Source organism: Xyrauchen texanus, chromosome 1, assembly GCF_025860055.1.
Source record: "Xyrauchen texanus isolate HMW12.3.18 chromosome 1, RBS_HiC_50CHRs, whole genome shotgun sequence".
NCBI lineage: Eukaryota > Metazoa > Chordata > Actinopteri > Cypriniformes > Catostomidae > Xyrauchen > Xyrauchen texanus.
In genome coordinates this window covers 61,583,950-61,597,149 of record NC_068276.1, presented here as the reverse complement: position 1 = coordinate 61,597,149, position 13,200 = coordinate 61,583,950, and the positions used below count along the sequence as shown (strand labels likewise).

Genomic DNA, 13,200 nt, shown 5'->3' with positions numbered 1-13,200 from the left:
GAGGCTTCCAATGGCCCCATATGGGAGGCAATCAATAAATATGTATTTTTGTACAAAATAAACACAAAATCACACAAATTGTCTTGGTGTATAAAATGTATTTCTAATTTCATTGACAGTAATTAGGACTTAAAACGTGAATGACATTCAAGATGGTGGCCGACTGCCTCATCCTTGGCGATTTTGTGATCGTGGAAAGAGGGGCAGGTGCAGCTGAGGACAGGATGGCGCTGTCTTCTTTGAGGGCCTGTGGTGACCTTATATATCCCTCTCTCAGGGAGACCATCAGGGCCGATGCATATTCTTTATGAGGGAAACAAATATTGAGATCACATTCAGTTAACTAGTTGATTCATTGAGACACCTAAACAAATTATCATTAGAAACTGATCATGAAACTGCTCACCGTATGATGGTTTCTCTTTTATGGGTCGGACGACCCAGCCACCCTTACGAAACCGGGGGTAACGGACTGCATAGCGCGCCTCACCATTGTTCGTTCGAGCCAAGTCTCTGTCTCCATTGTTATTGAAGTGGAGGGCTGCTAAGAAGTCTGTAGTAAAAATGGTACACTTGAGTATTAGTATGTATACATGGTTATTTATTTATTCATGTTGTACCAGTCCAAGACTGTCAGTTGAAATGAACCTTATATTGTAAGAAAACTTGTTTTATTTGTTAAGAATATTTTGAGCCGTTTTCCCATAACTTTTGTAGTTTTACATACGTTTAAAAATATCAAAATTAATATCGATATCGCAATATTCATTATCGATGTCGCAATATCACTCTTTGTCAATATCGTGCACCCCTACCATTAACCTTCATCAACATTTACCTGCTGTACATTCCAAGAAAAGAGAAGCCGGTGCGCTTTGGCGCAAAGTGCAGGATAAGTGAATGGAATGCCTCCAAGGAAAATGTTTCGTTGATGTAGATGTTCAGTGTGTGTGTGTGTGTGTGTGTGTGTGTGTCTGCAGCAGTAGATGTTCAGTGTTTGTGTGTGTGTGTGTGTGTGTGTGTGTGTGTTGTGGTGAGAGCTGTTGAATATCCTTCAGCAGGGCCTTTCTGGAAGCAACACTTTCCAACTTTATCGCAGCTGTTGATCCTGTATAAAACAGTGTATTTTATAAGTACTATTATTATTATTACAAAACACTGACAAGGCATGACTACATTTAGTTCACATTTTTTACTTTTAATCTTCAATAAGGCTATTGAACAAATATATAATTCAGACATGATGGGACCTGCGGAATGTCATTCTTCCTCTACAAGTGGTTATGAGTTACATCTCTAAGGCAATTAGTAGTATACTCAAACAAAATCTTTGACAAGCACAATGCAAATGTGACCTCTGACCCCAATTGTACACTCTATTGTACCTGGTTCAAGCCACTGCTTGTTTCTTCCCTCTCCTTTCAGAGGTGGGTGTGCACATTGTGGAAATGAAGGGTAGCTGTGTTCATGGATATCCTGAACATGGTTCAGCATGCTCTGCCACTTGGCCTCCATTTCATCAGAATCACCATTTGGGGTGGAAGACGCAGTCCAGTATAAATGGTTGATGATGGCGGGTCTCCATAGCTTCAGGTCCTCACAATCCTTGGCCACAGTATCCAGTGCTTTTTGTAGACCTGTTCCAGAGCACAAACGTAAAATATTGAGAAAGCTACTAGAATCACAAATAACATCCAAACTAAGCAAAACTACGGCACCGACATTACGTTACATACTTTTCCCAATATGCCAGATGTCGTAGAAATGCCTTGTTCCTTCAGGACACAACTCCTCACGGACCCACTTAGCAACCTATAATATGCAACACATTAAGAATGAGAACATTTAATTCAAGTTCACAGTACAGTTTTACAGTATATCTTATGATATAGAGGTCCATCTATCTATTCTGGTCTGTACAAGCATCTTTACCTGCCGATTTCTGTCAGTTATTAGGGCTGACACCTGCATGCCTTGGTCCTTCAGGAACCGCACACTGCGCTTCAGACCCTCTATCTCACACCAGGTGCTGCTTGGGACCTCTGAGCTCTAACAAAAAAATAAATAATTTGGTCATATCAGTAGCTTTTAAACCTGACACCTGATTTATGTGTCTAGGATATTAACCTACCTGGACAAGTTGAAGATCCAAAACCTTGTTCATTCGGTCTTCAATCAAGGAATACGTTCCATATTTGGCACAATGTCCAGGAGAGTCTGATCTATGAATGTCAAAGACATTCAGATGTTTGTTTTTTTTGTTAATGAAAAAAAAAAAAACACTTTATGTAACTGTTAATACTGTGTTGGCCTGTTTTCTGTATCAGCAATAAGAGCCAAATCATACTACCAGCAGTCACCAGAGAGGATCAGTCCACCCCCAATCTCCTTCAGCTCTCTGATGATCCCTCATTCTGCCAGGCCTGCAGGATGGTAGGAATTGTGTAGAGGTGCTGATGGCGGAAAAAAGTGCTGGGACTGATGCACTGCAGCCCAAACAGCTTCAGCATTCTGATGGTCTGAGTAGCCATGCAGCCTGAAATGTGAATGGCACCGCTGAGTAGAAGATTGCAGGCTGGCATGTTTCGGTGCAGCATATTTTGATTCTGCCAGTGACGCTGATAGCCACATGCTGTGCAGGCCTGACCAATGTATATGAAACAGGAAATTAATACAACTACTAATACCAATAATGTATACAGTATTTACACAGACCAAATTAAAAGTGGCTCACGCTTCCTCTGGATTTCCAGGGTAAGGCCATGATTCAACTCCAGACAAACAGTTCAAAAATATTATCTTACCTGCTTGATTTTTATGCAAGTCCCTTCCTGGTACTCTATTTGTCCCTGGGTTTCCCCACAACAGACCGAGCAAACAGTGAACAGACACATCTGCTGGCTTAGGCAAACAATGAACTTGTCAGCCACACTGGAAAAAGAAAAGGAGAATGCTCATTAATGCTGACAGTGACAATTTGTGGACACACAATCACAATAAAAATAGGTATTATTTTTTTTTTACTTGAGGTCATTGAGTGATTCCTGTATTGGCTCTTCTGGATTCTCCTCATCAGATGTCTCACTACTCATCTCCTCGTCTGGGATCCATGACAGATCAGAATGGTCCATGACATCAGAGGATGATTCGTCCTCACTTTGGACAGAACTGGGCAGTGATGTTTGTTGCTCAAACCATTCAGTCTGAGTCCAAACACTAACCATTTCAGGCTTTACCTGAACAGCTAAGATAAAAATAGATTAATGTTGTTAGTTGCACAACATCACATAGTCAGTGGTCACAACACATGCACTGCCACACCACTACAGTCCAGTATGAAATGTCTTCTTTCTACCATTAGAAGTAATTTGTAAATGTTTGTGCCATATACAGCTAATGATACATACAAGTTACACTACCTGATGAACGTTGCAGACATTTGATGTTGCACTATGACCCACGATGAAGGACTAATGGTTCAGTATTGTGTAGAGAGAAGCCCTCTGTAGCTTCAAAATCTACAGTGCTAGGTGCATCTATCCCTTCATTACTGGCTGCACTCTCTGCCAAAATCTGAAAACACAGAGAGAGAAGGAAAAAAATACACAATAACATAGAATACAAGCTTAGTTACCAACTGGATCAGTAATAAATCAGTAAATAAAAAAAAGAGATATAAAACCAAAGCAACTCTGACAAGTCAAAAAAATCTAGGGGATTTCTACATATTGAGTAATACATTTGGACCTTGCAATTTACTGGAGAGTATAACGTTAGCCTCACGGGGATACAAAATCAGACGGGAGGGCGGAGGAGAACAGTTTGAATTGAAATGCGGGGAAGCGGGAGAGTTGGGCTAGCTTCCTGCCAATAGCTATAGCATTGTGCAAACTACTAAATTCATTTCAGAAGGCAGACAATTACGTTACGACAACCTGTCCTAAAGCTCAGTCTCTCTCCTCTCTCTGTATTATTATACTAAATAAATATTAAATATTTAATATTATAAAAAATATATTATATAAAAATATTATACTATTATTATTACGAAATTACACAAATTAAGAGGTAAAATAATTAAAAGTAAGACTTACTCTGCTAAGTGCTCGTTTTCGTTGAACAGAATGTCTGCTAACGTTAGCACTTGGTCCTCCAGAGAAGAAAGAGAGATGATGCGGAAAAAACAGTAAGAGAAAATATGTGCTGGATGAAATTGAGGAACTTAAAATGAAGAAAAAAAGACTGAAAGATGACATGGATGCACTTGAGACCTCTGCTGACAAATTGGCTCTTGAGGCAGAGAAAACAGGCAAACTAACTCTAATTGCCAAGTCTAACAGCTTAAGGAAGGGAGCAAAGGAAAAGAGAGCAGAAATGGTGGAAGTGGAAAAATCGCTCGACAAGAAATTGAATGAATTGAAAAGCAAATGAAGACAAAATCAACAAAGCGACAATCAACTTAAAAAGGAAAACCACCACAGAATACCTCAGGGAACGTTTTTGTTCTGTTACATATTTTAAGCTGACCTTGTGTTTTTTTTTTTATTGTTTAATATTGTTTATCCATTCATGGACTTATGTTAATGTCCCATATTGGAATGTTTTATAATGTATTTGATCTGCACTATGTTGTGATATGTTTTCAGTGCTTACACCAAAGCCAAATATGTTCAGTCAATGACTGTATATTGTTTTCAATAAAAATTAAATATTTGGGCAACAGATTATCACAAATGTTTTATTTAATGTAATGTTGAATATAATGTAAACCCATGAGGCAAGAAAAACTTAAAAGTATTTTAATCTTACTTCTGGTTACATGGGCCTAAGCTCTTTTCAATGAAATTTCAAAAGTTAGAGATCATTTTAGAGTACAGTATAGGATGTACCGAATATTCTTCAGTTTTGTGCAAAACAGAAATACGACAAATAGAATATCAGATCTTTGTCAAATAGATCAAAATAATGCAAAACAAAAAGCTTTTTTGCATAGTTGTGTTTGACACATGAAAACTGTAACAATGTATCTTATAAGGTAACACGATGCAACCTTGCTCTAACTTGAAATGTGTGCCCACATCCACATTGAATTTGAGGATATTGGACCTGGAAAGTCCTTGAAAGGTCCTTGAATTTGAAGTTAACCAAGGTGTGGGAACCCTGAGTAACTTAATAAGACAAACTGCCTTTACTGACACAATAATTTTATTAAGAACAGAAGCATGTGCGCATTAAGAGCCTTAATAAGGGCCCAAAGATAATTCAGGAATCCGACTCAAAGACAATTCAGTTTTGATTTTCTGCCCTTTGTGCAGAGAGATTTGTCTAGATCATCTGTATCTTTGAATTATTATAATGGACTGTATATACTATACTATACTGTAATATACTATACTATAATATAATATAATATACTATACTATAATATACTATACCATACTATACTATAATATACTATACCATACTATAATATACTATACTATACTATACCATACTATACTATATACTATACCATACTATACTATAATATACTATACCATACTATACTATATACTATACCATACTATACTATATACTATACCATACTATACTATAATATACTATACCATACTATAATATACTATACCATACTATACTATATAATATACCATACTATACTATAATATACTATACCATACTATACTATATACTATACCATACTATACTATATACTATACCATACTATACTATAATATACTATACCATACTATAATATACTATACCATACTATACTATATAATATACCATACTATACTATAATATACTATACCATACTATAATATACTATACTATACTATACCATACTATACTATAATATACTATATCCCCTTAATTATCATACACTGAGAAATATTGTTCTCACAATGTTGGTATTTTTCCTCACCACATTTTTCCCCAAAATTGTAAACCTCAAACCATCCATGCTCATAAACAGTTGATTAGTTACAACAAGAATTATCTTGTCTTTGTATTTTTGTAAGTTATTTTTATTTCTATTTTTTAACTGATGTTTGTAAATAACACTATCTCATTACTTTTTGTCTTATGATTCTTTTTTTTTTTCACATAAAGGGAATTGGAAATTAATGTATTAGACTACAAAATGTTCTCAATCATGGGACGTTAACGTCTTTAAGGGTTAGTTCACCCTAAAATGAAAATGATCCCATAATTTACTCACCCTCAAGCCATCCTAGGTGTATATGACTTCATTATTTCAGCCAAACACAATCAGTGTTATTAAAAAATATCCTGCTCTTCCAAGTTTTAAAATTCACGGGCAATCAGAGAGGCAAAGCGCGCACACGCCCAGAGAATCCACAGTCACTTCCAGGACAGCGGTGACACGCGGCGCATGTGGCAGGGCATCCAGGCCATCACCAACTACAGGACAACATCAGTTGCCTGTGACAAAGATGCCTCCCTTCCAGATGCGCTGAACGACTTCTACGCTCGGTTTGAAGTGCAGAACGACGTGATGGCGAGGAAGTCCACCCCTCCTCCCAACGACCAGGTGCTCTGTCTTAGCACGGCAGATGTGAGGAAAACTCTACATAGAGTCAACCCACGGAAGGCTGCTGGACCAGACAACATTCCTGGCAGAGTGCTCAGAGGATGTGCAGACCAGCTAGCAGATGTTCTTACCGACATCTTCAACATCTCTCTGAGCAGCGCCGTTGTTCCAACGTGCCTCAAGGCCACCACCATCGTCCCCATGCCAAAGAAGTCTTCAGTGTCCTGCCTCAACGACTACCGTCCCGTCGCACTTACACCCATCATCATGAAGTGCTTCGAGAGGTTCGTCATGAGGCAGATTAAGACCCAGCTGCCCCCCTCACTAGACCCACTGCAGTTTGCGTATCGTTCAAACCGTTCAACGGATCGATGCCATCACCACAACCCTCCATCTGGCCCTCACCCACCTAGACAATAAGGACTCATACGTTCGAATGCTGTTCATAGATTTCAGCTCAGCATTCAACACAATCATTCCCCAGCACCTGATTGGAAAGCTGAACCTGCTGGGCCTGGACACCTCCCTCTGCAACTGGATCCTGGACTTCCTGACTGGGAGACCTCAGTCAGTCCGGATCGGGAACAGCATCTCCACCACCACCACACTGAGCACTGGGGCCCCCCAGGGCTGTGTGCTCAGTCCACTGCTGTTCACTCTGCTGACTCACGTCTGTGCAGCAATGCACAGCTCGAACCACATCGTCAAGTTCGCCGATGACACGACCGTGGTGGGTCTCATCAGCAAGAACGACGAGTCAGCATACAGAGAGGAGGTGCAGCGGCTGACGAACTGGTGTAGAGCCAACAACCTGTCCCTGAATGTCGACAAAACAAAAGAGATGGTTGTTGACTTTAGGAGAGCACAAGGTGAACACACTCCGCTGAACATCGACGGCTCCTCTGTGGAGATCGTCAAGAGCACCAAATTCCTTGGTGTTCACCTAGCGGAGAACCTCACCTGGTCCCTCAACACTTCTATCACCAAGAAAGCCCAGCAGCGTCTCTACTTTCTTCGAAGGCTGAGGAAAGCACATCTCCCAACCCCCATCCTCACTACATTCTATAGAGGGACTATTGAGAGCATCCTGAGCAGCTGCATCACTGCCTGGTTTGGGACTTGCACCGTTTTGGACCGCAAAGCCCTGCAGAGGATAGTGAGGACAGCTGAGAAGATCATTGGGGTCTCTCTTCCCTCCATCAAAGACATTTACAAAAAACACTGTATCCGCAAAGCAACCAGCATTGTGGACGACCCCACACACCCCTCACACAAACTCTTTACCCTCCTGCCGTCTGGCAAGAGGTACCGAAGCATTCGGGCCCTCACGGCCAGACTGTGTAACAGCTTCTTCCCCCAAGCCATCAGACTCCTTAATACTCAGAGACTGGTTTGACACACACACAAGTGTCCTGAGTTGCACTTTAATTACTGTCACTTTATAACTGTCTGCTACCTCAATAACCGCTATGTGCATAGAACATTATCTCATAGTATGTTATGTTTACATTTTTAGAAACTGTCATCTTTTTGCACTACTGAGTACTGGTCGGCGCTGCACTGTGTCTATTGTCCTGTTCATTGTCAGAAATTTGTTGTACTGTCCCGTACTTTGCACATGTTTGCACGTGCACTTTATATAGGTATATATATATATAGGTATTTTATATAGGTATTTTATTTCCTTGTGTTGTCTCATGTGGTCCTGTGTTGGTCCTTTGTTGTTTTTATGTAGCACCATGGTCCTGGAGGAACGTTGTCTCGTTTTGCTGTGTACTGTACTAACTGTATATGGTTGAAACGACAATAAAAACCACTTGACTTGACTTGACTTGACATCTTACCTGTAATTCCCATTTTATCAAGTTTCATTAATAAACCCTCTTTCCACAACATATCGTAAGCCTTTTCTATATCGAAGAACACTCCAACTACTACCTCTTTATTTACTTGAGCCTTCCTTATTGCTGCTTCCAGACTTATTACAGAATCCATAGTACTGCGCCCCTTCCTAAAACCACTCTGGTATTGTGAAAATAAGCCCTTCTTCTCAATAAAATATACTAACCTTGACATTACCATTCTCTCCATAAGCTTACATAAGTTTGATGTCAATGCTATTGGCCTATAGCTGCTTGGTTGAGCTTTGTCTTTCCCTGGCTTAGCAATTGGCACTATGACCCCATGTTTCCACTCAGAAGGAAGTTTCCCTGTTTCCCATACTTTATTAAACAATCCTAGAATTATCTTTAATGATGTTTCTGATAAATTTTTTATCAACTCTACACAAATTTCATCCTTTCCTGGAGAAGTTTTTCTTACCCCTGAGAGTGCTCTCTTCATTTCATACATTGTAAACTCAGCCTCTATTACACTACCCGAATGCCCTCTTTTTTCTAACATTCTAGGGTTTTCTCTAATGCGTTGTCTCCTATATTTTCTCATTTCCTGAGGAATATTATCATTACTATGCACCTTCATAAATGTTTCTGCTAATACTTCTACTTTTTCTTTATCTGAAACTGCTGATTTCCCTTTATCTGTTAAAACTGGTATGCTACTATATCACTGAATTCCACTCATCTTTCTAATCATCCCCCATATTTTGTTTATTTCAACATCTTCACCAATACTTTCACAAAATTCCCTCCAATATTTCCTCTTTGCTATTCTTATTACACGCCTCACTTTTGCTTGTGCCTTTTTATAGTTTATTAAATCATTAAAATTAATACTTCTTACTTTCCTGAGCGCTTTATTTCTTATATAAACTGCCTCACTACATTCCTCATTCCACCAAGGAACTACCTTTTTTCTATTCCCTGATTTCTTTTTCCTATTGCTTCTACTGCTGCTCTCCAGTATTGCATTACAGATATTTTTATTCAACTCATCTACATCCTCTATTACACCCAAAAACCCCTCCAAATATTCTTCACAAATCTCCTTAAATTGCTCCCAATTTGCCTTGTTAAATGCCCATCTTTGTATTCTCTCTACCTTTTCTTTTTGAATATCTATTCCTATTTTACTTAATATTGGAAAATGGTCGCTTCCTATATTATTATGAGTTATTACTTTCCAAGTACTTTTCCTTGCTAAATTATCTGATACCAAAGTTAAATCGATAGCTGACATCTTTCCACTTCCTATATCAATTCTGGTGCCTGACCCATCATTTATACACACTAATCCTCTTAAATCTAACATTTCTTCCACTACCATTCCATTATGATCTGTATGTTCACTCCCCCACAATGTATTATGAGAATTAAAATCTCCACACCATACCATCTTTTGTTTACCATTCTCATCTATTTTTTCCAAATCTCCTATATTTATTTTCTTACATGGATTATAAAGATTTACTATTTTTATACTTTCTGTTCCTTCCCATATTTCAACTACCATTACCTCATGTTCCTGATTAATCTCAACTATCCTGTATCCTATAACTTGTTTTATGAAAGTTACTATCCCCCCTCCATTTCCACCTGGTCTGTCTCTACGTATTGCAATATATCCTTGTAATGTAAAATTAAGACATGGTTTCAACCAAGACTCCTGAACACATATTATATCTGGGCATCTTTCTTGTTTTAATATAAAGTTCTTAAATTCCTGTCCATTTGCAATCAAACTTCTTGCGTTCCATTGCAATATTAATAACTCCATTGTGAACCACCACATGTTGTCTGGGTGTTTCCTACCTGTACTTTTAGTTTTTCATTTATCATCTCCACATTGATTCCCTCTATTTCCAAATACTTTTCTGCTGCTCTCACTATGATTTTAATTCTCTCTGTTCGACTTTCCGTTTGTGCTGAGCAATTTACCACTTCAACTATAAATGCTACAAAAGACACTTTATCAATCTCCAGAGTATCCTTCTCAGTCTCTTCTATGCCTTTATTCATTCTCTGAGGTACAACTCTCTCAATTTCTTTTGTTTTTGTTTCCTGTTCCACTCTCTTCAGGGCCTCAGCATATGTTAACCCATCTTCCACTCTAACATTTTGTACTTTCAAGACTTTTTTTCTCGCTTGGCATCCTCCGTACCCTGCGCTGTGCTCTCCCCCACAGTTACAACATTTGGGATTTACTCCTTGTTCACATTTACCATAATCATGCTCTCCTTCACATCTTGCACATTTTGCTTCCCTCTACAAACTGCTGCAACATGACCAAATCTTTGACATTTAAAACATCTTAACGGGGGAGGTACATAGGGTCTAACCATATAGCTCATGTATCCTAAATATATCCTTTCAGGTAATTTATCCTCATCAAAATGTATCATTACAGATAGACTATCCTTCCTTTCTTTGTCTTTGACATACTGAAGTCTTCTCACTTCCTTCACTTCTGCTCCCGAAATATTCTTTTTGATTCTTTCTGTTGTCATGTCAATCGGAATTCCTGTTATTACTCCTCTTACCCATTTCTTCTCTTCTGGAATTGAACTTACTTTTTTCCCCAGTAACATCTTCATTCCTAGTGCCTTTTTCTGTTGCTTGTTATCTTTATAAAATAATAACAATTTACCACCCCTCAACATTTTTGCATTGTCAATCTGCCCTATCTCGTCATTATTTGCTTTTGTTAATTTCAGCGGATTTATTGCAGATTCAAATTCGGATGCGAATTTTATCATTACCTTGTATTCCTCCTTTTTCCTTCTTAACTGATGTCTTCCGTTTTCACTATCAGAATCTGAAATCTGACCCCAGTTTTTCTTTCTTTTTCGATTTTCAACAACATTCCATTCATTACCTCCGTTCTCCACGCCACTTCTTCCTCCATTTCCGGATCGCTTCCCGAGTCAACTAAACTTCCTACCATGCACACTCCACTCTCAATCCAGCTGTTGCCAAAAACCGCCGCCCTGAGCAAGATGATGAAAAGTACAGTATCATATGACTTCGGTCGCGTACTGCACATGCTTGTGAGCTTACATGTAGCTCCTCCTCGCTGGACGTCTAGCTCCTCTCGCGAGAGGCTGCTCACTGCAGAGCAAATGGGTGGAGCTTACGTTTAGCTCCCCCTCGCTAGACTTTCAAGTGATGGCGCACAATAGAATGATCAGTCAAGCGAACAGTTGATTTAATACACAACAGAAAAGAAAAGCCTCTGACATGAATGATAACTAAAAGAAAACAAGATCCCAAAATAAAACGATTCAAATGAAAAGGGTGCACACTCTACAAAAGTGTTTTTACCAAGCAAAAGAGTTTGTGCGTTGTCGAAGTGCGTTACCCCGTCGGAACTTTCTTGTTTTTTTTTTTGTTTTTTTTGTTTTTGGTTGTGCTGCTATTAAGTTTTGACGGATTGTATTAAGTTTTACGTTTACTGTGGCTTCTTTGTATTTTCATTCAAACTATAAAAAATAAATAGATACAATAAATAAAAAATTGCGGAACAGAGGAGCAGAGTTTTTCGACTGGACGAGGTGGAGCAAGATGGCGTACTAGATGGCAGCATAGTTAACAACTAGCAAAGTCCCAAAGTTTATTATTGTATTTTTAGACTTTTCCCCAATTCGTTTTTTCAACGTAATACATTTCTCATCGTCTAAAAATGGCAAGCAGAGCAAAAAAATCTGAAGATAAGATGGTGAGTAGTAACAGAAACGAGCACGATTACGCCGAAGCGATGGAGGTAGCTGTTGCTGCAAGTATGAAGAAAGTGCGTCCTGAGCAGGAGGAAGAGATTTCTAATGCGGATATCCTCGAGGCTATTTACTCTCTCGGAAGGAGGTTTGACCAGCAGGAATTAAATTTGGAGGAGTTGTCAAAGAAAATGGAGGAGAACTGTAGTGTCATCTCCGAGGTTAAGGGAGAGCTGAAAGCTCACAAGCAGAAGGCATCTGAAATGGATCTGAATCTTTCTGTTCTCAAACAGGAAAATAAAGAGCTGAAGGCGAGGGTAGGAGAACTAGATCACTACAAAAGGCGTTGGAACTTACACATCAAAGGCACGCCAGAGATCAGAACGAGAACATCAGAGCAGAGGTGATTTCGCTGCTTCCAAAGATTGCTCCTGGAGTGCCCTGGGAAATGGAAGAGGCGGTTGACACGGTTCATCGAATTGGCAGAAATGAATGAAATCGCATGCGGCAGATCATCATTCAATTTTCAAAGATAATCCATAGAGATCAAATGTGGGTGTTGTCAAAGGGATCAACCGTGTGCAAGGAGGCAGGCATTCGTTTCGCAGAGGACTTAAACAAAGAGGACAGAGATGCTCGAGAAGTGCTTTCGTGGTCCATTTTCTTTCATCGAGGGGAAGCAGATTTTTGGCTGATGATGGAACTTGGAAAAATGGGAATTGTGCTGATCTTTGAAGGACATTGTTTTTGTAACTGTTGCAGTTTCATTCTTCTGATCTCGACTTATTTTGTACAGTCTTATGTCGTTTGTTCACTGTGAGTTCCGGTGAGCTTATGTTCTCTTTAAAGTCTCGTTTATCTTTTTGCTCGTTAAATGCAAGGGGACTAAAGGACATTGTAAAACGTAAAAGTATATTTATGTTTTGTAAAGGGCAGAAGTCACACTTTGTTTTTTTGCAAGAGATTCACTCCACTGAAGAGGATGCTGCTGTTTGGAAAATGCAGTGGGGAGATATAATTTTGTTTAGTCAATCGGTCA

The 13,200-nt window shown here is 39.1% G+C and overlaps 1 long non-coding RNA gene across 1 annotated transcript; it reads right to left on the bottom strand.

The window, feature by feature from the left end:
• Positions 1-88: 88 nt before the first annotated feature.
• On the bottom strand, positions 89-11,441 carry LOC127650198 (uncharacterized). The gene is made up of 12 exons (XR_007971400.1): positions 11,211-11,441; positions 3,420-3,573; positions 3,025-3,244; positions 2,805-2,931; positions 2,351-2,642; positions 2,132-2,222; positions 1,933-2,049; positions 1,737-1,812; positions 1,386-1,637; positions 839-1,108; positions 407-553; positions 89-303 (listed from the first exon to the last, which is right to left on the bottom strand). It is a non-coding gene; the product is annotated as an uncharacterized LOC127650198 (long non-coding RNA).
• Positions 11,442-13,200: the final 1,759 nt, after the last annotated feature.